General features: G+C 31.0%; 2 long non-coding RNA genes across 2 annotated transcripts in view; both read right to left on the minus strand.

The window, feature by feature from the left end:
* LOC148626752 (uncharacterized) overlaps window positions 1-24,038 on the minus strand; it is a 95,536-nt gene extending 71,498 nt beyond the window's left edge. The window contains exon 1 of the long non-coding RNA XR_015922228.1: window positions 23,777-24,038. This is a non-coding gene — a long non-coding RNA (uncharacterized LOC148626752). The remainder of the gene's footprint in view (window positions 1-23,776) is intronic.
* On the minus strand, window positions 1,780-9,746 carry LOC148626757 (uncharacterized). The gene is made up of 3 exons (XR_015922222.1): window positions 9,655-9,746; window positions 7,857-7,965; window positions 1,780-6,092 (listed from the first exon to the last, which is right to left on the minus strand). It is a non-coding gene; the product is annotated as an uncharacterized LOC148626757 (long non-coding RNA).
* Window positions 24,039-27,346: the final 3,308 nt, after the last annotated feature.

Raw genomic sequence — 27,346 nt, forward strand, 5'->3', positions numbered from 1 at the left:
CTGTTCTTTTGTCAAATTTCTTTTATTGAATTGCTCGAAGCCTGACTTGTCTCCAAGTTCTGAGAAAGTTTGTGATCTGTGATTCAGCATCATCTTTTCTTAAATCAAAAAATATAATTAAATAAAAAAATAAAATGAGCAATTAATAATTGAATGCAATTTATGTCTGTTCTTTTGTGAAATGCTGAATCACAGAACACAAACTCTCTCAGAACATAGAGAGAAGTCAGGCTTCGAGCAATTCATCAACAGATATTTCACAAATGGACAAATATTAATTGCATTCAATAGCTCTTTTTATTTATTTATTTATTATTTTTTTGAATGAAGAAAAGATGATGCTGAATCACAGAACAGAAACTCTCTCAAAACACAGAGACAAGTCAGGCTTCGAACAATTCATCAACAGAAATTACACAAAAGAACAGATATCAATTGCATTCAATTATGAATTGCTCATTTTATTTTATTTATTTATTTATTTATTTACATATTCTTATGTTTTGACCTTCATTAGCACTGGAGCAATTGTAGACTTTTCCGATGAAGAGACTGCGGAATCAGCCATATTTGAAACCCATCAAGATGTGTATAAAGATAGATTATGATGGGTACAAATCTACGAGGCAGATCCTCATAAACGTAACAATGCAGCAGGAAGTGTTAATCTTAGTATCTCAGTCAGATCAGGTAAGGACTGTTCCATTTCAATATATAAGGCAGTGGAAAAAAGGTGACTAACTCATGTCCCGGCTGTAACTTTTTGTCTTTCCATGTGTGCTTTTGATATTTGGTATGTGGGTAGATCATCTAAACTTAATGGGTCACATACTATGGACAGTAGCCTTTGACCTTGACTTCAAGGTTAAAACTTTTGAACAACAAATCAATTCATCAACGGATATTTCACAAAAGAACTTATATCAATTGCATTCAATTGCTCATTTTATTTTATTTATTTATTTTTCTTTTGGATTGAAGAAAAGATGATGCTGAATCACAGAACACAAACTTTCTGAGAACATGGAGAAAAGTCAGGCTTCGAGCAATTCATCAACAAACATTTCACAAAAGAACAGCTATCAATTGCATTCAATTATTATTTGCTCATTTTATTTTATTTATTTATTCATTTTCTTTTATTTTTGTTTGATTGAAGAAAAAATGCATTAATTGCATTCAATTATTAATTGCTCATTTTATTTTATTTATTTATTTATTTTTTTGCTTGAAGAAAAGATAATGCTGAATCACAGAACACAAACTTTCTCAGAACTTGGAGACAAATTCCGCAGTCTCTTCATCGGAAAAGTCTACAATTGCTCCAGTGCTCATGAAGGTCAAAACATAAGAACATATAAATAAATAAATAAATAAATAAATAAAATGAGCAATTCATAATTGAATGCAATTAATATCTGTCCTTTTGTGTAATTTCTGTTGATGAATTGTTCGAAGCCTGACTTGTCTCTATGTTCTGAGAGAGTTTGTGTTCTGTGATTCAGCATCATCTTTTCTTAAATTAAACAAATAATTGAATAAAAAAAATAAAATAAGCAATTAATAATTGAATGCAATTGACATCTGTTCTTTCGTCAAATTTCTTTTATTGAATTGCTCGAAGCCTGACTTGTCTCCAAGTTCTGAGAAAGTTTGTGATCTATGATTCAGCATCATCTTTTCTTAAATCAAAAAAAAAAATATAATTAAATAAAAAAAATAAAATGAGCAATTAATAATTGAATGCAATTGATGTCTGTTCTTTTGTGAAATGCTGAATCACAGAACACAAACTCTCTCAGAACATAGAGACAAGTCAGGCTTCGAACAATTCATCAACAGAAATTACACAAAAGAACAGATATCAATTGCATTCAATTATGAATTGCTCATTTTATTTTATTTATTTATTTGTTTATTTATTTATATGTTCTTTCGTTTTGACCTTCATGAGCACTGGAGCAATTGTAGACTTTTCCAATGAAGAGACTGCGGAATCAGCCATATTGGAAACCCATCAAGATGTGTATAAAGATAGATTATGATGGGTACAAATCTACGAGGCAGATCCTCATAAACGTAACAATGCAGCAGGAAGTGTTAATCTTAGTATCTCAGTCAGATCAGGTAAGGACTGTTCCATTTCAACATATAAGGCAGTGGAAATAAGGTGACTAACTCATGTCCTGGCTGTAACTTTTTGTCTTTCCATGTGTGCTTTTGATATTTGGTATGTGGGTAGATCATCTAAACTTAATGGGTCACATACTATGGACAGTAGCCTTTGACCTTGACTTCAAGGTTAAAACTTTTGCACAACAAATCAATTCATCAACGGATATTTCACAAAAGAACTTATATCAATTGCATTCAATTGCTCATTTTATTTTATTTATTTATTTTTCTTTTGGATTGAAGAAAAGATGATGCTGAATCACAGAACACAAACTCTCGCAGAACTTGGAGACAAGTCAGGCTTCGAGCAATTCATCAACAGAAATTTCACAAAAGAACAGATGTCAATTGCATTCAATTATTAATTGCTCATTTTATCTTTTTTGTGCTTTGAAGAAAAGATGATGCTGAATCACAGAACGCACCCTCTCCCAGTACTTGGAGCCAAGTCTGGATTTGTGCATTCATAAATTTTCAATTATATTAATAATTGTATTTTATAATTATTGTGCATATTACCTGGTAAAGCTTTATCAATTTATTTACTATCAAGCAATTGTACTTGTAGTGTGGATTTAAGATAAACCCCTTAAAGAATCCTGAGCATGTTAGCCTTTATTTGGATTTTTTTAATTAAGTCAGTCAGATGGATTTTCTGAACTTCTATTGTTTTGTTTTGTTTTGTTCATGCTGAACACTTTTTTCTCAGTCAGAATTTGGCTAAACCTGGTTTTGGAGATATATATAAGCGAAAATCTACAGTCTGACCCCTATGTTCTATTTTTTATAATTGCAGCCATGTTTTTTGACGGATCAAAACATAACATTTGTGCAAGATACCCCATGGACATTCATAGCAAGTTTGATAACAATTGGTGAAGTAGGGTCAGAGGAGAAGAATTTGAAAGAAATAACGTTAAAAAATAGCAAAACAAAAAAACAAAAACAAAAACATCGAAAAAGTGCAATAACTCTTAAACGGCTAGACAGATTAAAATGGAAATTTGATCACAGAGATTTTATCATGCTGAACCATTTTATTGCATTGATAGTTTTTTACTCAGTGACCCCCACATTTATTTTCATAATTTTATTACACATAATATCCAGACCGTTTCTTTGTGAAATTTTTGTTATTTCTTCGGGGTATTTAATAGATACAGCCTATTAAGACAAAACCTATGGAAAATAATGTGATATTTTCAAAGGCTTATATGTCAAAAACAGGCATACTGACCCATCAAGTTTTTCTACATTCGAGCATTAAATATCTTAAAAGATTTCACAACCCTTTAAAAACCTTTTTATTTTTAAACAAAGCAAAGAACATCCTTAAGGAAGAAAACAAATAGGATTTTCTTCCGATTAGCTCTAATGTTCTTTGTAAGCTGTAAATTCATGATCTTGTAAAAGGGATTACTGATAGTAATTGCTTATTAATGCATTAGGTTACCCATATGGCAATCTTCCAAATATTACACAGGATCCAGCTTTTAAGAAGTACAAATACTCTTTCTGCAGTTAAATTCATGTAGACTAGTGATAAACTTATTTTTTTTAAGTTCATTTTTCAGATTTTCAAGTAAATGGGACATTTTGGCACTTTTCTAGTTTTAAGACAGAGGAGGCACAACAGGAGAAGATTTGTGCAGATGGGTTTTATTTAAACAATAACAAAGATACCAAAAATACTATAACAAACTGATGAGACACAACAGTTGAAATTTTGTGCTAATGGAGTTCCTTACAATAATAAAGGATACCCAAAATACTATGAGACAGTTGAAAATAACTGAGGGTGCACAACAGGAGAAGTTTTGTGTAGATGGGCTTCAATCAAACTATAAAAAAGTATACCCACAATACTTTAACAGTTTACTTGCTGTCCTAGTGACTTTACTACAGAAGTAGTCAGCTGTTATTACTCAGTACTGTTTTGATTTTTTACTTTGGTAAATTGTGCAAGTCGTTTTAATAGTTTATTATAGGAAGACTTATTTGCCTAGCCAATTTCAATATTAAGTGCAATCACTTTCCCTTTGTTTTTTTATAACAAGTTTAAAATTACAAGTTATTTTTTAACGTAAAAGTATATGATTCTCCAATTATTATTTTAATAGGACGCATTTGTATAATGTAGAGCAGATTCTACCTAGAGAGCTATTTAAATCACCCACTAAGCTAGCTATATTTGTGTTGAAGTAGGAACTGGTCTATTTCAACTTGCTGTAAAAAGTCCAGGATCTTAAATCTTGAAGGTAAATAAGAACAGATGTTGCAGTACAAAGCTTTACAGAGAGTACCATGGTACGCAATTTTTAAAGTGGCAGTCAATAGAATAAAATGGTACAGTAAGTGATTCAAGCAAACACCAACAGTATTTCTTTTGTAAGAATCAGATACAGATTACATAGCTAGCCTGAGATTTTTATTTCCATTTTGAGATAAAGTGCATGAAATTAAAACACTGCAAGAGTTATCGTTCATTATTTGCTTTGATAAAGTTGATATTGGTGTAAGATGAACATATGATTTTTTTTCAAAAACAGAGATTGCAAACTTAAAAATAAAATAAAACAAAATCCTCCTACTCGTCTCTTGAAAATATATGTGCAGTTATTGGTTTATCAACTCAATCTAAAAAAGAGCCATTAATCAAACAAAGACCACCCAAGCATGTAGAGCTATTGAATGGTATGAACTTACCATTTACACCATTTACAATCTCCCAGTTCCCAATTGTCCTTAAACCCATCCTCCATAGACACCCCACCCCCTCATGAAATCCCCATTGCATGTTTCTCATCAATAATTTACATTATCAAATTGAATGTTATAGTTTTTGTTCTTCAACATTTACATTATTTGTAATTTCATATAATTGAATACTTTCAAATTCAATTTCCCTTCCTTTCCATTCAAATTTTCTGTACTCTTTCACCATTTGAAATCACAAATCGATTGATTTCCAATGTACGCATACAATTACCGAAATTCTGTAAACCTTGTACCTTTACAAATTGGCTGACAGTAAGCTATTCTGAAATCTTGCAGCTCGATTATAAGCTTTTTTCCATTTATGATAGCTTTTATCAAGTTTTTCAATAATAAAAAAATCTGGAAAAAAATGGCTATATAGGTTTAGTAAAAAAGGTATACATTTTAACCTTTGTTAAATAAACCAACCAACCCTTATTATAAACAGCTTACTTCAATGTCAATGAACAGTTATGTCTTTAATAATAAAATATGAAGTAAGTAAACAAACAAAGCCTTCTTGATAACTATTTTGAACCCACAATAAGGTATAAGTTAATAAATGCCTCCTGCTACTAAGAATAGGAGGTCGGATATTTCAATGTCAATATTATAATCATATCGAAGCATTTCCCTTCCCAACTATCTAGGTAAAAGGTAACTAACGTTTTGTTCAAAATGTTCAATGATTTCTTTACATGATGAAAACAAAATTTCTTCTTTTTACTTTGTTGATTATTATTGTTAGAAAATATTATCGTCTTCTGAATGCTTTAAACGGCAGAGTTCATTATTTTTTTCTTCAAAAACTGAAGTAGCCTTTGATATCAGCATTAAATTGGTTAACAAACAAAACTATATATACATCTCAATTGATCAATATAATAAATATTCATTGAACAGAAAGTTTTCGATTATACCTAGTCAAAATCCTGGTGTTGTTCACAACACAACCGGTGCAATGTGTACCATCTTTCTGCTGTCTTGTTGAAAAATGTTAATGGAGAATTTATATCTTAATTAGTCCTGTCGATACGATTTAGCTTTCTTTGTCGTTTAATCCGTTATGTTAAAAACATCTGTGACTTTTAGATCAGGGAGGACCTTTTCCAATCATTGAGAGTATGGCACACAAAAAAATCCTATGGTCATCGTGCGTCCTAGACATAAAGTAAAATATAAAACAAACAATGTCACATTTATTCTAGGGCGCTGGACTTTGTGCAGGCGGTGTTGCCATAAACGTCACAGCGGTACGAGTTCGAGTCCCGCGGAGGGAACGACCAAAATTTGCATCGCAAATTTGACAGTTCTAACATCGTTGGGAATTTTTCAGACCTTTCTATACGTTTATATATCTTCCCTGTATCCATTTGATCCGATGGAGCAGTGTAGCGAATAGAGTCGTCACATTCTGAGACGTTGTATATAGATATATATTAGATATAAACGTCTCAGAATGTGACGACTCTATTCGCTACACTGGTCCATCGGATCAAATTGATACAGGGGTGATAATATAAACTTATAGAAGGGTCTAACGAATTCCCAACGATGTTAGGACTGTCCAATTTGCGATGCAAATTTTTGGTCGTTCCCTCCGTGGAGCTCGAACTCGTACCGCTGTGGCATCTATGGCAACACCGCCTGCACAAATATAATCAAAACTAGGCGAGCTAGGCTATATAAAAATATAGCTTTTGCTGGCCGGGTCAATCCTCCTCGTAGGATTAATGTAGGGCTGTAACTTAGTAAGGGACAGTTCATCAGTGTTATTATGTACGATAGAGGATCAAATTAATGATGCATGTCACAACAAATCAATATTATACAAACGTCTCAGAAGGTGATGACTCTATATATATGTATGCTCTGTCGGATCAAATTGATACAGGGAAGATGATAGAAACTTATAGAAGAGTCTGAAAAATTCCCAACAATGTTAGAACTGTCAAATTTGCGGTGCAAAATTTGGTCATTCCTTCCCTGGGACTCGAACTCGTACCGCTGTGACATCTATATGACATCTATAAACACAGCCTGCACAAAGTCCAGCGCCCTAGACCTAGCGAATAGAGTCGTCACATTCTGAGACGTTTTTCAGACCCTTATATATGAAGCCCATATCTCTCAAACCTGTGCATTGGGGACAAAGGCAGAATACTTAAAATTACATGTATATATTTTAAAGGTTTACCGTGTACCAGAAATGGATTAATATTCATTTTGAAGAACATGAGTTTCGTGGATGCATAAATGTCAGGACATGTAATGTAGAATGTATCGAAAGAAAAGATCATTTTATAACTATTTGTTTCTTTGTAGATCTGATTTATCACGAGTCGTAGAGACATTTATAATTCCCCTGTTTACATTACCTAATATTTGTATGTAGTGTGAAATTCGAATTATGATCTGACGGTGCTAAAGTACATTATTGATTGTTTGATACATATAAGAAGAAATGTTATATACAGTTTGACAAGAACTTAAAAATAAAAGTTACGAGGACGTACATTCTATGTACAGAATAACAATATTGCCTAAGAAAGTCTTTATATTTAACTGCATATTTATGAGAAATTTATATTATATTTAAGGATTATGATCGTTCGTTACTATTTGACATTGATTTTAAACAAAGAAAAACATTACTTCACAATAAATAGCTCTATTAGGGTATACAAGAACTTCTTTTTAGTGAATATTAGAAAGCAACGCCATTATGTAAATATTAGCTAGATATTTTTAAGGACGTGAGCGAAACATTTCCTAAAATATGCTAGAAACATAATTTAACAGGATATTTTAAATCAGGCCTTTATATGAAACCATAAATATTCTTGTTTTACATTGTTTAGGATATAGATATAAGGTTCTATTAGCAATTAGTCCTCACTATTCAACATTGTACTTCAATTTACCTGTTCTTGAACATTGTATAACGTATATAGCTGTCCCAGTTGCTTCAAGTTCTTCATTTTCATTTTTTTCAGTAAATGTTCCAAATAGACAGTGTCATTTTCCTTGAATCTGCAAACAAAAATAATCCTGTTTATGGAAGACAAATGTATATAGAGAGCTTCACCGAGCAAAGCATGGTACGACGCAGCACGTTATGGTCTCAGTATCGTATTAATTTTCCCATAGACTTAGTAAAGTGCATTTGTTTAGGATTTTAAAAAAAATATGTAAATTGATTCAATAAAACTTTCACTTATGTAGCATTTCTAAGGACATGTGAAAAAATAATTTCCCGCAAAGAAAATATGGCGCGTCCACGGAGATCGGACAGAAAGTAGTTGAACTATAAATAGCCATTTTCCCTACTTTCACTTTCGTTTTGCACTCATCACACCAACCTTTTCAGTGGAACATTTTTATATTATCATTTTAGATTTTCTTTTAAAAAAGTTCTTCATCTTACTGTGTGATGTTTCCTCTATTTTATAAGTCATTGTTCATATCTTCTGACAAAACATTAGTTTGTAGAGGCAAAAAGACAATGCACTATATTTTAATAGCATCCATGTTTTGACGTACACCCGCTCGGGAATATGCAATACGATACTGGTACCTTATACTCTGTTAATGTTGGGAAAGTGTGGACACAATATGCGTTTTTGACAACTAAGTATGAGGGGTTACGTTTTTATGGACACTTCAACCTGTTTTAGACACAATTCTGTACAAAATTAGAGATTAATTTGAAGTTGAAAGACGCTTTAATGGTGCACATCAAAACATTTTAACTCGACATCTGGAGGAAATTTCACAATTTCTATTAAAAAACACAAGGCAGGAATTTTTGTGGAAATATTCATATTTTTCAAAATCAAATTATGACCTAAAATGGGTTATTTAGGCATCAGCCCCAAAAATAAAATTTTTTGAAAGTTTTGGTTTGATTTCGTATTTTTAAATTAAATTCTCTTTCAAAAATTTAGTTATATGAAATTTGATTTTTAAAAACAGGCAGTTATGTTTGTGAGGAGTAAATGTTTTACAAATGATTTTCAAAATAAGACCAAAATATAAATTAAGGTTTAATAAAGCACCTCAGCGATCATTTAAAAAATGCTAAAATTCGGTGATTAATGAATTCAGCAATGATGTTGGAATTGCAATACACAGAAAGTTATTTCCTTAATTGTACAATTTATCAATCAATGTTGTTTTTTTTTTATTTTGTTTTTATTTTGTTTTTGTTTGTTTTGTTTGTTTTTTGTTTTTTTTTTGTTTTTTTTTTGTTTTGTTTTTTTTGTTTTGTTTTGTTTTGTTTTTTTTGTGCCATGTACATTGTAAAAAGGGTCTTTACGTTTGGTTCAATGTTGACGACGTTAAGTTTAATTTGTGATTCTGTTAATTATTTATTTAATGCATTTTCCTGAAGTCAAAACAATAATTTGATTATTAATGAAGTGATCTTTTTGAAAGGGTATTACAAGGTGCTATATAAATGTCCGAACTTGTGTAATGGTTATAATAATTTGACTGAAATATTATTCATATATTGTGTTTTAATCAATTAGTTAGGTAATTGACGTCAATCCTTATTGACAGTTTTTTTATCGAAAATAATGTGTAATATAAGTTATACATTCTTCGATTTTATATAACTCGTACGAAACAATTTTAATTTATTCATTTTACTGTGAACCGATTTATAACGACCATACATTTTTGATGGTATATGTAAAAAATATGAATTATTTTACTTACCTTGCTAAGAATTTGTAAATAATGACAATCTAATTCAATAATTTTTAACAAAACCTTATTTAAAAACATTTCACCTCTATTCACAAGGCGTGATATACAGCTGAGCAGACTGCAATCAATCTTTTATATTTATGAGATGTTGTGCACGTGGTGACATGTCACACTTTATTATATCAATAAATTGTTACGCATACTACTCTATTGCTGTCCTTCATAGTCAAAGTATATTTATTTACATGGGTCAGATTAATAGAAGAGAGGATTGGCTTGGCTGTTAACATCTGACCCCGTCTTGTTTGTACGCCTGCTTAAAATGACTTTTATTAAAAGTGTTTTCATTACAAATCCTGTGCTATAGTAGAAAACAAAGAAAATAAATAGTCAAATAATTGTCCCTAACTCTTAGCAATTACTCTTTCAAATAAACTCATATTCGTCAATATGAAAAAATAGCTTATTCGTTTTCGTATAAATTTACAATTATATAATGATGTTTTTATATCTACCGCAAAGATCATTATACATATATATTGGCGATGCACAACATATCAACCTTTCATGAAAAAATACCATGTTTCTGTTCAATAACGCACAAGAATCCCTTAATAAAGGGCATTGTAGTTGATTTGTGATGGAGTGTAAATGACAGATACCTACGTTTTAATACTAATAATAAGGTTGTTGAAATTCTCATGCTCATCTTTGTTTCGCCGAAAAGAGTCTAAATTGAGGAAAACTTTCGCTCAAGTCCTTAAAAAAATACAGGATATTCATATAATTCCTTCGCTTTCCGATACTTACTTCGAGAGAAATTATTGTATACACTGATAGAGCTGCCCGCTGTAAATTGATTTTTTTCTTTGATCTTAATCAAGTAGAAATTACCATATGGTAACGAACGATGATTCTCCCTACGATATAATTAAAATTTAAAGTATGCAATCAAGTTAAAATACTTTCTTCGGCAATATTCAAATTATATACATAGTGTATACATACTTGCTACTTTCATTTCAAAATTTACAAAAAGTTTTTGAAGCCAATAATCAATAATTACTTACTGATAACAGATGAAAGTTTGAATTCCTCATTACACACACATATCGGGATAATGTAGATAAAAAGAAAGTCTAATTATCTCCAGGGCTTGTAATAAATCATGCCTACAAAGAAATTTAGCAATGAAATTATCTTAAATTCTAACACATTCACCATTACATGCCCGGACAATTATGTATTCATCAACCTCATATCTATCAGCATCCGTCCACAAATCAATTCATAACTTTTAGCTAAATAGAAGATATACTTGAAAGTTAACGCCTATTGTTTTATTATGAAACCTACAAAAAACTAATGCACAGATATGGGATCTTCTAAGAGAAGTCACTCGGATCAAACAAATATTGTTTTTAGTCATTACATGTATGTCATCTCCAAGAATCATGAGCTCAAACGAATCAATATTAAGATACAAAAGCAACATTTAATTGATCATAAACATATTGTCACTAACGGTTTCAGCCATTCTAAACATCTCAAACTTTTATGAGAACGCAATGTTTCTGTGCATTAAAGCATTAGATGTCATCTGAAATAATATGTGCATTGCAGTTGATCTGTGCTAAATTGTGTATATGTATGATACTTATGCTTAAATTTAAAAACTGTTCAGATATATTGAAAACATATGTTTCGCCCGAAAGAGCGTATTTTGAGGAGAGAATTCTCCTAACTCATGAAAATGATACAATATATTTTTATAATTTCATGAAAACGCAATATTTTTGTGCAATCAAGCATTAGATACCGTCCTTAAATTTATTGCAGTTGAGTTTAACGAATGTGTAATATTAGGATACTTATAGTTTAAAACTCGCAGTTCACTGGGAAGATTGTTCCATAAAGTAGCAGCTGCCTTGTCGAACCTACGATCACCGTACGATTTCGTTTTCACTTTTGGCGTTTCAAGTGTCACAGAGTTCTGGGAGCGTAGTCCGGGCGGTATAGACTCAGAAGCTTTTGGGGATATGCTGGAGCTATACCATGCAGTGCTATAAAAACGCATAAGACAAGTTTGTATTGACATCGGAATTCAACAGGTAACCAGTGTAGGTCAATTAAACCAAGTGCTATGTGGTTATATTTTCTGCGCCGTGATATCAATTTGGTGATAGCATTCTAAACACTTTGAAGCTTGTTCAAGCCACTAGATTTTACGCCATATAAAAGGACAGGAATGTAATAGAGAAATAAGTAGGATAAATTCCCTGATCATGTTTTTGTAATGCATTATTATCCACAAATTCGTACTGATATAATTATTTCTTTGTAATCAAATGTATCAGATTTTTCTTGTTTATTATTCGAGTTTTCTTCTACTTAATGCATACTTAATGAATCCTTCGTCTAAGCTGTTGGCTTGGTGATGACAACAAAAATATGAAAGAATCATTTTTGTTTGATCTGAATTTTTTTAAATATTATTATTTACAATATTTGTATAGCGCCAATCTAAACTGCATTTACTCTAAGCGCTTTACAGCATATAAATGAGTTTATTGTATGTTTTCTTAGCCTATCGGATACACTTAGACAAGTCATTAAACATGGAACAACACATTTCCACTGTATCCAAGTCATGTTTCCTTTAAATCACAAAGATTGGCCGAATTCGTTGTTACGTTACGGATAGTGCTTGCAGAACTCTAACAAAGCGAACCAAGATTCTAGCAGAAAACAAAAGAATATATACCAGGGACAAAAGCAGACACCAGTAACAGACACACACAACGAAGGACATGCAATAACCAAATAATACTTTACCCTTAACGAAATGTTTTATTACATATACTGCAACGACTAATGTAAGTGTAGCCTTGGTTATAGAATTCAATCAATCATAAATAAAAAAAAAAATCTTATAAAATTGTGTTTGCAACTGGTCAAATTGATATCATACTTGATATATTTGTGGAAAACGAATGCTTTATTGATTATACCTATCTGATCAGTATCGCATTTTATTAATCATCAAATTAAAAAGAAATAAAGAAGTTTGGAATGCAATAATGTCACAGATTTGTATTCTAACAAAAACAACTTAATTAAATACAAATGCCCATTTCCATTTGTATTGGGAGCAGCAGAAGATTTGACATTCTTTCAATCAAACTTGTGAAGGCTCGTTGTCGGATACGTTGTTATCTAAAGAAGAGGCATATACATCCGCAGGTTGTATCAACTATAGTTTTATAAATTTTTTTTTTTTTTTGGATCTCTTATAAGTTACAAGTAATGATAATGCGACAGTAAACGACGCCCCAGTGATTCAGAAATGCCTCTGTAAATCTGCTTGTAACGACACCGAGTCATGGACCGCATGAATATCTTTATCTAATATGTCAGAAGTAGCTAATATTTCGACAAATATTTCTCTTTAATTACTTCTTCACATATCGATTTTACACGCTATGCAGTTTGACGACTAAATTGTTTAATGACATTCCTTTCATTATTAATTATTTTGACATTTCTTTCTGTATCTATTTGAAGGTGTAACATATCCATGACATAACATCTTGTTGTCAGAAAACAAGGACACAAAGCAAATTATGTGTAAACAAAACACGTCAATATTTTATAAATTTGGTTTAACTAGGTCAACATAGTACATTATAGTAGAGTTTTGTTATTGATTTCTATTTCTAATTGCCCCTTACTCTTAGCAATTACTCTATCAAATAAACTCATATTTGCCAATGTAAAAACAGCTTTTTCGTTTTCCTATAAACTTACCATTATATAATGATGTTATCACATACAGTGCAAAACTTTTTTATACATATATGTTGGCGATCCAGAACATCTCAAACTGTCATGAACACATAAGAATTCCTTAATAAAGTACTTTGCAGTTGATTTCTGCTGTAGTCTAAAACACGGATACTTACGTTTTAATAGAAGGGTTGTCGAAATTTTCATGCTCAATTTTATTTCGCCCAAAAGAGGCTATTTTGAGGAAAGATTTCGCCCAAGTCCTTAAAACATACAGGATATTCATAAAATGCCTTCGCTTTCCGATACTTGTTTTGAGAAAAAGTATTGTATACACGGATAGAGCTGCCCGCTGTAGAATGATTTGTTTACCTTAATCATATGGTAATGAACGATGATTCTCCCTATGATATGATTAAAATTTAAAGTAAATACATGTATGCAATTAACCTTACGAAACTATGTTTCGCCTAAAAGAGCACAGTTTGAGTATTTGTTTCGTCCAAATCCTGAGAAAAAATACAGGATATTTATATAATGCAGTTGTATTCAAGAATTTTTTTAAATGAAAAATATACTTATTATGATATAAAGTGTAGCATTGCATTAAAACATGAGTTTATGTTTAATATCAAGCAAAGAATGACGTATAGTAGAAAGAGACAATGATTAACCCTAAAATGGTTGAAAACTAAGATAAACATGCAATGACAAAATACTTTTTGTTAACAACATCGAGATTCTGTACATATAGGGCATGTACTTTACACGCTATGCAGTTTGACGACTAATTGTTTAATGACATTCCTTTCATTATTAATTATTTCAACATTTCTTTCTGTATCTATTTGAAGGTGTAACATATCTATGACATAACATCTTGTTGTCAGAAAACAAGGACAGAAAGCAAATTATGTGTAAACAAAACACGTCAATATTTTATCAATTTTGTTTAACTAGGTCAACATAGTACATTATAGAAAGTTTTGTTATTGATTTCTATTTCTAATTGTCGCTTACTTTTAGCAATTACTCTATCAAATAAACTCGTATTTGCCAATGTAAAAAACAGCTTTTTCGTTTTCCTATAAACTTACCATTATATAATGATGTTATTACATACAGTGCAAAATTTTTTATACATATATGTTGGCGATTCAGAACGTCTCAAACTGTCATGAACACATATGAATTCCTTAATAAAGTACTTTGCAGTTGATTTCTGCTGTAGTGTAAAAGACGGATAGTTACTTTTTAATACAAGGGTTGTCGAAATTTTCATGCTCATTTTTATTTCGCCCAAAAGAGTCTATTTTGAGGAAAGATTTCGCCCAAGTCCTTAAAACATACAGGATATTCATAAAATACCTTCGCTTTCCGATACTTGTTTTGAGAAAAAGTATTGTATACACGGATAGAGCTGCCCGCTGTAGAATGATTTGTTTACCTTAATCATATGGTAATGAACGATGATTCTCCCTATGATATGATTAAAATTTAAAGTAAATACATGTATGCAATTAACCTTACGAAACTATGTTTCGCCTAAAAGAGCACAGTTTGAGTATTTGTTTCGTCCAAATCCTGAGAAAAAATACAGGATATTTATATAATGCAGTTGTATTCAGGAATTTTTTTAAATGAAAAATATACTTATTATGATATAAAGTGTAGCATTGCATTAAAACATGAGTTTATGTTTAATATCAAGCAAAGAATGACGTATAGTAGAAAGAGACAATGATTAACCCTAAAATGGTTGAAAACTAAGATAAACATGCAATGACAAAATACTTTTTGTTAACAACATCGAGATTCTGTACATATAGGGCATGTACTTTACACGCTATGCAGTTTGACGACTAATTTTTTAATGACATTCCTTTCATTATAAATTAGTTCAACATTACTTTCTGTATCTATTTGAAGGTGTAACGTATCTATGACATAAAATCTTGTTGTCAGAAAACAAGGACAGAAAGCAAATTATGTGTAAACAAAACACGTCAATATTTTATAAATTTTGTTTAACTAGGTCAACATAGTACATTATAGAAAGTTTTGTTATTGATTTCTATTTCTAATTGTCGCTTACTTTTAGCAATTACTCTATCAAATAAACTCATATTTGCCAATGTAAAAAACAGCTTTTTCGTTTTCCTATAAACTTACCATTATATAATGATGTTGTTTCATACAGTGCAAAATTTTTTATACATATATGTTGCCGATTCAAAACATCTTAAACTGTCATGACCACATATGAATTCCTTAAAAAAGTGGTTTGCAGTTGTTTTCTGCTGCAGTGAAAAAGACGGATACTTACGTTTTAATACAAGGGTTGTTGAAATTTTCATGCTCATTTTTATTTCGCCCAAAAGAGTCTATTTTGAGGAAAGATTTCGCCCAAGTCCTTAAAACATACAGGATATTCATAAAATGCCTTCGCTTTCCGATACTTGTTTTGAGAAAAAGTATTGTATACACGGATAGAGCTGCCCGCTGTAGAATGATTTGTTTACCTTAATCATATGGTAATGAACGATGATTCTCCCTATGATATGATTAAAATTTAAAGTAAATACATGTATGCAATTAACCTTACGAAACTATGTTTCGCCTAAAAGAGCACAGTTTGAGTATTTGTTTCGTCCAAATCCTGAGAAAAAATACAGGATATTTATATAATGCAGTTGTATTCAAGAATTTTTTTAAATGAAAAATATACTTATTATGATATAAAGTGTAGCATTGCATTAAAACATGAGTTTATGTTTAATATCAAGCTAAGAATGACATACAGTAGAAAGAGACAATGATTAACCCTAAAATGGTTGAAAACTAAGATAAACATGCAATGACAAAATACTTTTTGTTAACAACATCGAGATTCTGTACATATAGGGCATGTACTTTACACGCTATGCAGTTTGACGACTAATTGTTTAATGACATTCCTTTCATTATTAATTATTTCAACATTTCTTTCTGTATCTATTTGAAGGTGTAACATATCTATGACATAACATCTTGTTGTCAGAAAACAAGGACAGAAAGCAAATTATGTGTAAACAAAACACGTCAATATTTTATCAATTTTGTTTAACTAGGTCAACATAGTACATTATAGAAAGTTTTGTTATTGATTTCTATTTCTAATTATTGCTTACTCTTAGCAATTACTCTATCAAATAAACTCATATTTGCCAATGTAAAAACAACTTTTTCGTTTTCCTATCAACTTACCATTATATAATGATGTTATTACATACAGTGCAAAATTTCTTATACATATATGTTGCCGATTCAAAACATCTTAAACTGTCATGACCACATATGAATTCCTTAATAAAGTGGTTTGCAGTTGTTTTCTGCTGCAGTGAAAAACACGGATACTTACGTTTTAATACAAGGGTTGTTGAAATTTTCATGCTCATTTTTATTTCGCCCAAAAGAAGCTATTTTGAGGAAAGATTTCGCCCAAGTCCTTAAAACATACATGATATTCATAAAATGCCTTCGCTTTCCGATACTTGTTTTGAGAAAAAGTATTGTATACACTGATAGAGATGCTCGCTGTAGAATGATTTGTTTACCTTAATCATATGGTAATGAACGATGATTCTCCCTATGATATGATTAAAATTTAAAGTAAATACATGTATGCAATTAACCTTACGAAACTATGTTTCGCCTAAAAGAGCACAGTTTGAGTATTTGTTTCGTCCAAATCCTGAGAAAAAATACAGGATATTTATATAATGCAGTTGTATTCAAGAATTTTTTTAAATGAAAAATATACTTATTATGATATAAAGTGTAGCATTGCATTAAAAACATGAGTTTATGTTTAATATCAAGCTAAGAATGACATACAGTAGAAAGAGACAATGATTAACCCTAAAATGGTTGAAAACTAAGATAAACATGCAATGACAAAATACTTTTTGTTAACAACATCGAGATTCTGTACATATAGGGCATATACTTTACACGCTATGCAGTTTGACGACTAATTGTTTAATGACATTCCTTTCATTATTAATTATTTCAACATTTCTTTCTGTATCTATTTGAAGGTGTAACATATCTATGACATAACATCTTGTTGTCAGAAAACAAGGACAGAAAGCAAATTATTTGTAAACAAAACACGTCAATATTTTATAAATTTTGTTTAACTAGGTCAACATAGTACATTATAGAAAGTTTTGTTATTGATTTCTATTTCTAATTGTCGCTTACTCTTAGCAATTACTCTATCAAATAAACTCATATTTGCCAATGTAAAAAACAGCTTTTTCGTTTTCCTGTACACTTACCATGATATAATGATGTTATTACATACAGTGCAAAAATTTTTATACATATATGTTGGCGATTCAGAACATCTCCAACTGTCATGAACACATAAGAATTCCTTAATAAAGTACTTTGCAGTTGATTTCTGCTGTAGTGTAAAAGACGGATACTTACGTTTTAATACAAGGGTTGTTGAAATTTTCATGCTCATTTTTATTTCGCCCAAAAGAAGCTATTTTGAGGAAAGATTTCGCCCAAGTCCTTAAAACATACAGGATATTCATAAAATGCCTTCGCTTTCCGATACTTGTTTTGAGAAAAAGTATTGTATACACGGATAGAGCTGCCCGCTGTAGAATGATTTGTTTACCTTAATCATATGGTAATGAACGATGATTCTCCCTATGATATGATTAAAATTTAAAGTAAATACATGTATGCAATTAACCTTACGAAACTATGTTTCGCCTAAAAGAGCACAGTTTGAGTATTTGTTTCGTCCAATTCCTGAGAAAAAATACAGGATATTTATATAATGCAGTTGTATTCAAGAATTTTTTTAAATGAAAAATATACTTATTATGATATAAAGTGTAGCATTGCATTAAAAACATGAGTTTATGTTTAATATCAAGCTAAGAATGACATACAGTAGAAAGAGACAATGATTAACCCTAAAATGGTTGAAAACTAAGATAAACATGCAATGACAAAATACTTTTTGTTAACAACATCGAGATTCTGTACATATAGGGCATGTACTTTACACGCTATGCAGTTTGACGACTAATTGTTTAATGACATTCCTTTCATTATTAATTATTTCAACATTTCTTTCTGTATCTATTTGAAGGTGTAACATATCTATGACATAACATCTTGTTGTCAGAAAACAAGGACAGAAAGCAAATTATGTGTAAACAAAACACGTCAATATTTTATCAATTTTGTTTAACTAGGTCAACATAGTACATTATAGAAAGTTTTGTTATTGATTTCTATTTCTAATTGTCGCTTACTTTTAGCAATTACTCTATCAAATAAACTCATATTTGCCAATGTAAAAAACAGCTTTTTCGTTTTCCTATAAACTTACCATTATATAATGATGTTGTTTCATACAGTGCAAAATTTTTTATACATATATGTTGCCGATTCAAAACATCTTAAACTGTCATGACCACATATGAATTCCTTAATAAAGTGGTTTGCAGTTGTTTTCTGCTGCAGTGAAAAACACGGATGCTTACGTTTTAATACAAGGGTTGTTGAAATTTTCATGCTTATCTTTATTTCGCCTAAAGAGTCTATTTTTAGACAAGATTCCGCCCAAGTCCTTAAAAAAATACGGGATATTCATATCATGCCTTCGCTTTCCGATACTTGTTTTGAGAGAAATTATTGTATACACTGAAAGAGCTCCCCGCTGTAAAATGTTTTTTTTATGATTAAAATTTAAAGTAAATACATGTATGCAATTTAATTAAATCACTTCGTTCGGCAAAATTGAAATTCTATACATAGTGTATACATTCTTGCTACTTTCATTTCAAAATTTAGAAATTTTTTTCGAAGCCAATAATCAATAACTACTGACTCATAACAGATGAAAGTTTGAATTCCTCATTTCACACACATATCGGGATAATGTAAATAAAAAGAAAGTTTAATTATCTCTACGGCTTGTGATAATTCATTCCTACAAAAAAATTAGCAATAGAATTAGCTTAAATTCTAACACATTCACCATTACATGCTCGGACAATTATGTATTCATCAACCTCATATCTGTCAATATCCGTCAACAAATCAGTTCATTACTTCTAGAACAAGATATACGTCAAAGTTAACGCCAATTGTTTTATTATGAAAATTACAAAAACTGATGCACAGATAGGGGATCTTTGAAGAGCATCCACTCTGATCAAATACAAAATATTTTTATTAATATGTCACCTATGAGGATTATTAACTTGAACGTATCACTTTTCAAAATACAAAACTAACAATTCAGTGATCATTTATTGATCCAACATATTGTCGCTAACGGTTTCGGCAATTCCAAACATCACAATATTGCATAAGATCGCCATGTTTCTGTGCATTTAAGTTTTAGAAGTCATTTAAAATAATAATTGCACTGCAGTTGATTTGTTCTGAATTGTGTACATGTATGGTACTTGTGCTTACATTTAAAAGCTGTTCAGATATATTGTAAAAATATGTTTCATCCAAAAGAGCGTATTGTGAGGAAAGGATTCGCCTGACTCCTGAAGAAGATACAATATAATTTTAAAATTTCATTAATACGCAATGTGTTTGTGCAACTAAGCATTATATACCTTTTTAAAATTTATTGCATTTGGATTTAACGAATATATAATATTAGGATTCTTACAGTTTCATATTGTAACAGATACGATACGATGACTTGCGTAACTATGTTTCGGCCAAAAGAGCATAGTTTGAGTATTTGTTTCGCCCAAGTCCTGAGCAAAAATGCAGGATATTTATATTATGCCGTTGTAATCAAGAATTTACTTTGTTTGTTTGTTTGTTAGGGTTTAACGTCCGAGCAGCAATATTTCAGCTATATTCAGACAATGAACATGAAATGGATGATAAAATGAACATGAAATGAAAAAAAAATGGATGGGTCACAAGGATAATAGGGTCGACAAATTTTGATTGCCACTGGAAAAAGGGGGGATGGGTAACGTAGGGCAATTGAGCCTCCTGTGGCGGAGCACAAAGGTTCCTACTCCTATCGAATACCACAGCAGGGTTCTTTAACGTGCGAGGAGTGTGGCATCTTTCCCAACACGATGCAATGAAAAATATACTAATTCTGATATAAAGTTTAGCATTGCATTAACAACATACGTTTATGTTTAATATCTAGCTAAGAATAACTTGCATAAAACGAAACAATGATTAACCCTAAAATGATTGAAAGTTAAGATAAATATGCAGTGACAAAGTACTTTTTTGTTGACAACAACATCTTGATTCTGCACATTAAGAGCAAGTACATGTTTTCATATCAGTTTCTCCCAAAAAGGTATAGTGCGAATGCAACATTTGTTTCAAAAGTACTAAACAATAATTTAATTACTACCCGCCAGATGCTATCTTGAAATACAAATAAGGAATGTCGGATAACTTATATGAAATAATGTATTCATTACGAATCGTTGGCTGTAGTAGAAAACAAAGAAAATAAATAGTCAAAGAATTGTCCCTAACTCTTAGTAATAACACTTTCAAATAAACTCATATTTGCCAATGTAAAAAACAGCTTTTTCATTTTCGTATAAACTAACCATTATATAGTGATGTTTTTACATACAGTGCAAAGATTATTATACATATATGTTGGCGATTCTCAAACTTTCATGAAAACACCATGTTTCGGTTCAATAACAAATTCCTTAATAAAGGGCTTTGCAGTTGATTTCTGCTGTAGTGTAAAAGAAGGATACTTACGCTTCGATACACACGATTTTGAAATTTTCATGTTCATCTTTTTTTCGCCCAAAAGAGTCTATTATGAGGAAAGATTTCGCCTAAGTCCTAAAAAATACAGAATATTCATGTAATGCCTTCGCTTCCCGATACTTACTTCGAGAAGAAATTATTGAATACACTGATAGATGTAAAAGTTAAATGAAGTTTTTCTTCGATCTTATCATGTGGTTAAGAACAATGATTCTCTCTAAGATATAAGTAAAATTTAAAGAAAATCAATAAAATTAAAATACTTTCTTCGCCAATAGTGAACTTCTATACATAGTGTTTACGTTCTTGGTACTTTCATTGTAAAATGAAGCAAATAATCAATAATTACTTAATCATAGCAGATGAAAGTTTGAATTTCTCATTACACACTGATTTCGGATAATATGAATACAAGGGAATACTAAATATCTTTATGGCTCGTGATAATTCATTCCTACAAAGAAAGTTAGTAATAGAATGATCTTAATTTCTTTCACATTCACCATAACATGCCCGGACAATCATGTATTCATCAACCTCATATCTGTCAATATTCGTCAACATATCAATTCATTACTTCTAGAACAAGATATCATTCACAGTTAACGCCAATTGTTTTATTAATAAAACCACAAAAAATCTAATGCACAGATATGGGATCTTTTAAGAGAATTCATTCAGATCAAATGTAGTATATTTTTTTTATGATTTCTGCTGAATTGTGTAAATGTAAGATAATTATGCTTACATTTGAAAGTTTGACTTTCTCATCACACAAAAATGTCGGATAATGTAAAGAAAAGGAAATACTAAATATTGCTGCGGCTCGTGATAATTTATTCCTACATAGAAAATTAGTAATAGAATGATCTTAATTTCTTTCACATTCACCATTACATGCCCGGAAAATTGTGTATTTATCAACCTCATATCTGTCAACAAATCAATGCATAACTTCTAGTACAAGATATACTTTAAAGCTCACGCCTATTGTTTTATTATGAAAAATCACAACATCTAATGCACAGGTATGGGATCTTTTAAGAGAAGTCACTCGGATCAAACAAATATTCTTTTTTATCAAACATATTGTCGTTAACGGTTTCAGTCCTTCTAAACATCTCAAAATTTTATGAGAACGCAATGTTTCTGTGCATTAAAGCATTAGATGTCATCTAAAATAATATGTGAATTGCAGTTGATCTGTGCTGAATTGTGTACATGTATGATACTTATGTTTACATTTAAAAGCTGTTCAGATATATTGTAAAAATATGTGAGGAGAGGATTCTCTTAACTCATGAAAATGATACAATATATTTTTATAATTTCATGAATACGCAATATTTTTGTGCAACCAAGCATTAGATACCGTCTTTAAATTTATTGCAGTTGAGTTTAACGATTGTGTAATAATAGGATACTTACGTTTAAAACTCGCAGTTCACTGGAAAGATTGTTCCATAAAGTGGCAGGTGCCTTGTCGAACTTACAATCACCGTACGATTTCGTTTTCATTCTTGGCGTTTCAAGTGTCACAGAGTTCTGCGAGCGTAGTGATCTTGATGGGAGGTGTAGAGTCAGAAGCTTTTGGAGATATCCTGTAGCTATACCATGCAGTGCTATAAAAACGCATAAGATAAGTTTGTATTGACATCGGAATTGAACAGATAACCAGTGTAGGTCAATCAAACCAAGTGCTATGTGGTCATATTTCCTGCGCCGTGATATCAATTTAGCGATAGCATTCTGAACTCTTTGAAGCTTGTTCAAGCCACTAGATTTCACGCCATATAAAAGGGAATTGTCGTAATCCAATCTCGATGTTAGAGTTTTGCAAGCACTGTCCGTAATGTAACAACGAATTCGGCCAATCGTTCTGATTTAAAGGAAACATGACTTGGATACAGTGGAAATGTGTTGTTCCATGTTTAATGACTTTTCTAAGTGTATCCGATAGGCTAAGAAAACATACAATAAACTCTGTACCCAAAAACAGGTCCCCGCGGAACGCCAAAGTTGAATTTGATCAAGTTGGATTGGATGGCTCCCACGGATACTTGTTGAGTCCTTCTTTCTAAATACGAGAGAAACCATGAAAGAGCAGAATTTGCCGTAACGTCGTAATGTGCACGTAATAATTATGGGTTGATCATTGTTTCTTTTTTACTGTATGCCATTCTTAGCTAGATATTAAACATAAACTAATGTTGCTAATGCAATGCTAAACTTTATATCAGAATTAATATACTTTACATATCAGTAAATTCTGGAATACAACGGCATGATATAAATATCATGCCCTTTTTTCTCAGGACTAGGGCGAAACAAATCTTCAAATTGTGCTCTTTTAGTCAAAACATAGTGTCGCAGGCTTTTGCATCTTATATAATATTATTTTATTCATCTATTTTATCAGTGATATTTTTAACACAGTAATGTTATGTTTTGGATTTTTATTTTTTCTAAATGGAAATATTTTTTATTGTTTTTAATTCTTATTACATTCAAATGATAAATATATTTATTTTCTAGATATTTTTACTTTTGCTATAATTTTTAGGTTCAGTAATTCATTCTTATCTTGGTTGAGCTTTAACAGATTACTCGTCATCCATGAGCTGATGTCCTCAAAACAAGCTTCAAGACGTGTGGATATTTCAGACCATTTGTCAATTGATTCAATTGCTAAATATATCTGCAAATCATTAGCGTAACAATGATAAAGCATGTCATGTCGTCTGAAAATTTCTATCTTATATTTTTATACTTTTTAAATAATGTTTTAATACTTAATTATGCTTTAATTACATTGTTTGTATTTTTTTTGTTGGTCTTTTCTTTTGTGGTTTTACAAATTTCTATATCTAAGATACATAATTACTGTTCTGAAAAATATTTCTCTTTTCATTTTCTTTTGCATAATTTTATATGCTGTAAAGCGCTTAGAGTAAATGCACTTTAGATTGGCGCTATACAAATATTGTAAATAATAATATTATAAAAAAAAATTCAGATCAAACAAAAATGATTCTTTCATATTTATGTTGTCATCACAAAGCCAATAGCTTAGACGAATGATTTATTAAGTATGCTTTAGAAGAAGACTCGAATAATAAACAAGTAAAGTCTGATACATTGATAATAATGAATTACGAAAACATGATCAGGGAAATTATCCTACTTATTTCGCCATTACATTCCCAACGATTATTAATCAACCTCATATTTCGTTGTCATGAATTTGATATTTTTCTGGTACAAAAGGAAGTGTAATCAAGCGAATCAAGATTCTAGCAGAAAACAAAAGAATGTATACCATGGACAAAAGCAGACATCAGTAACAGACACACAAAACGAAGGACGTGCAATGACCAAAATAATACTTTACACTTAACGAAATGTTTTATTACATATACTGCAACGACTTATGTATGTTTAGCCTTGGTTATAGAATTCAATCAGTCATAAATCGAAAAAAAAAAAAAAAAAAAAACAATCTTATAAATTTGTGTGTGCCACTGTTAAAATTGATATCATACTTGATATATTTGAGGAAAGCGAATGCTTTATTGATTATACCTATCTGATCGCATTTTATTATTCATCAAATCAAAAAAAGAAATAAAGAAGTTTGGAATGCAATAACGCGACAGTTAATAATCAAAAAAAAAAAAAAAAACTTAATGAAATACAAATGCCCAGAGCGGCAGAAGATTTGACATTCTTTCAACCAAATTTGTGACGGATCGTTGTCGGATACGTTGTTATCTAAAGAAGAGGCATATGCATCATCGGGTTGTATCAACCGTAGTATTAAAAACCGTTTGTTGTATCTCTTATGAGTTACAAGTAATGATAATGCGACAGTAAACGACGTCCCTGTGATTCAGAAATGCCTCTGTAAATCTGCTTGTAACGACACCAAGTCATCGATCTCAAGTTTTTTTTTTTTTTTCTGCGTGGTTATTGAGTAAAGTGAGAAGTTTCCTACTAAACAATGGACTCCTACAAAGCCCGCAATGTTGCAATTGGTTGAATATTGTAGTTTATTTATACACCTGTCATCTCGGGTAGCCTTGATAGAGAATAATATGAATTTTCTAAGATATATTTATCTAATATGTCAGAAGTAGCTAATATTTTGACAAACATTTCTCTTTAATTACTTCTTCACGATTTTACACGCTATGCAGTGTGATGAATAAATTGTTTAATGACATTCCTTTCATTATTAATCATTTCAACATTTCTTTCTGTATCTATTTGAAGGTGTAACATATCTTTGACATAACATCTTGTTGTCAGAAAACAAGGACAGAAAGCAAATTATGTGTAAACAAAACACGTCAATATTTTATAACTTTTGTTTAACTAGGTCAACATAGTACATTATAGTAAGTTTTGTTATTAATTTCTATGTCCAAATAAGGACTAAACGTCACTTGTCTGTTACATATTTCCTACCAATCAAATTGTGTTGTAATCCGATACACGCACCAAAAAGTATATGTTACCATTTGAAACTTTATATGTTTAATAAACTTTTATTGTTTTTGTGTTTATTTGGAAAAAATCATTACCAAAATGTGATTCTGTATTTTACATCGGTTAACAACTGTCTCTACAATATATAATAAGAAAGAAATTAATGATTTTGTAATGTTCGCTCAACAACGATTATTCACGTATTGACGATATAGGCAGGTAAGCAGATGAAAGGGCATTAAATCGAAACGTGTGACTAAATCAGTTTCAGATTAAGACATATTATCAATTGGCATACTGGGTACTCACATGCAAAAGGAATAGGCAGAAAAACATGTAAAAGAACTTAAATTACACACTTGAAAATAAGGGCGGCACCACTTTTTTCGCCTAAATAAAAGTTTCGCCTAATGTCATATATTTTGAGTGAATTTTTTCTCCCAAATTGGCAAAGGCGCATATGTATATAACAAGTATTTTACATTCAAGTATCAATCCACATAAAATTCAGACACTAGTATTAGTGTATAATCAAAGTACTCATGTACTGAATCAATTTCTATCGATCGTTTTTGCGCCTTAAATATTCATCGTATTGCAAAAAATATGGGATAAAAGGAAAGTACGGGAATCGAATTCAAACGTATCTTTACATAAGCTTATTGTTATAAATGGTTAATATTAAACTCATCGTTTTATTTTTCTTAAATTCATCATTCTGATTATGAAGGACATTTAAAAACACAGACACAAAAATGCATCATAGTAGCATGCCAGTTTGCGTAATATTCAGGTTCGATATTGGTTTACATGGTACACTCCGATATAGTCCAAACTACAAACTTCTAGTTGACCATTCCCAGTTTTTAAATTTTCAGGTCGAAATTCAGTTTATCGACCTCAAGGACGAAACTGTCTGTTAAATTATTCAAACCTAAGGAGGTAGACATAGGGTAAAGGACACAACTCTTACAAATCATTATAACGTTTGTATTCAGCATTTGACATCAATCTCATGTAAGCATCAAGTAACCTGGACTGATTTCATTATGTGTCAGATGAAAGCTTTATATGCTTTGGTGAAATCGAATATGATACAAACATATCACTGATTTCAAAAGGCGTCCTTTACCCCAGCTCTACCTCCTTAAGCCACAAATCATTGAAATAAATCGTATCCTTAGAAACGTGTTACACTCAACTATGTACATTTCTCAGTTGATAAGGTTCATAGCTCAAGTACTACAAATTATTTCACAGACAACTATGTGTCATGTGAAAGCGCTCTTACATAAACGATGAAGTATTATAATACTACCACAGGGACTTGCTCCCACTCCCAAATATGCAGTCCGAATAGTATATAACAAGAAAACTGGGATCCCACATTTTGCTGTAACTCGCTTCAACACCCCCTTGAATAAAATCAAACATAATTATTACTGCCCTGCAAACAACCTAATACATAAACACAGGTATCACCATCAAATACTTATTAATATACAGAGTCGGGCTTCATGTTTGATAGTGGGAGCAAGCCCCTGTGATATAATTCCACCAATCATGGCCGAAATAGCCAAATAGAATGATTAATATTGCAAAAAGCAATGACACCAGACCAAAAATG

The sequence above is a fragment of the Perna viridis genome, chromosome 1 (assembly GCF_037379345.1).
Source record: "Perna viridis isolate PV_CMFRI_1.1 ecotype Kerala chromosome 1, ASM3737934v1, whole genome shotgun sequence".
NCBI classification, from domain to species: domain Eukaryota; kingdom Metazoa; phylum Mollusca; class Bivalvia; order Mytilida; family Mytilidae; genus Perna; species Perna viridis.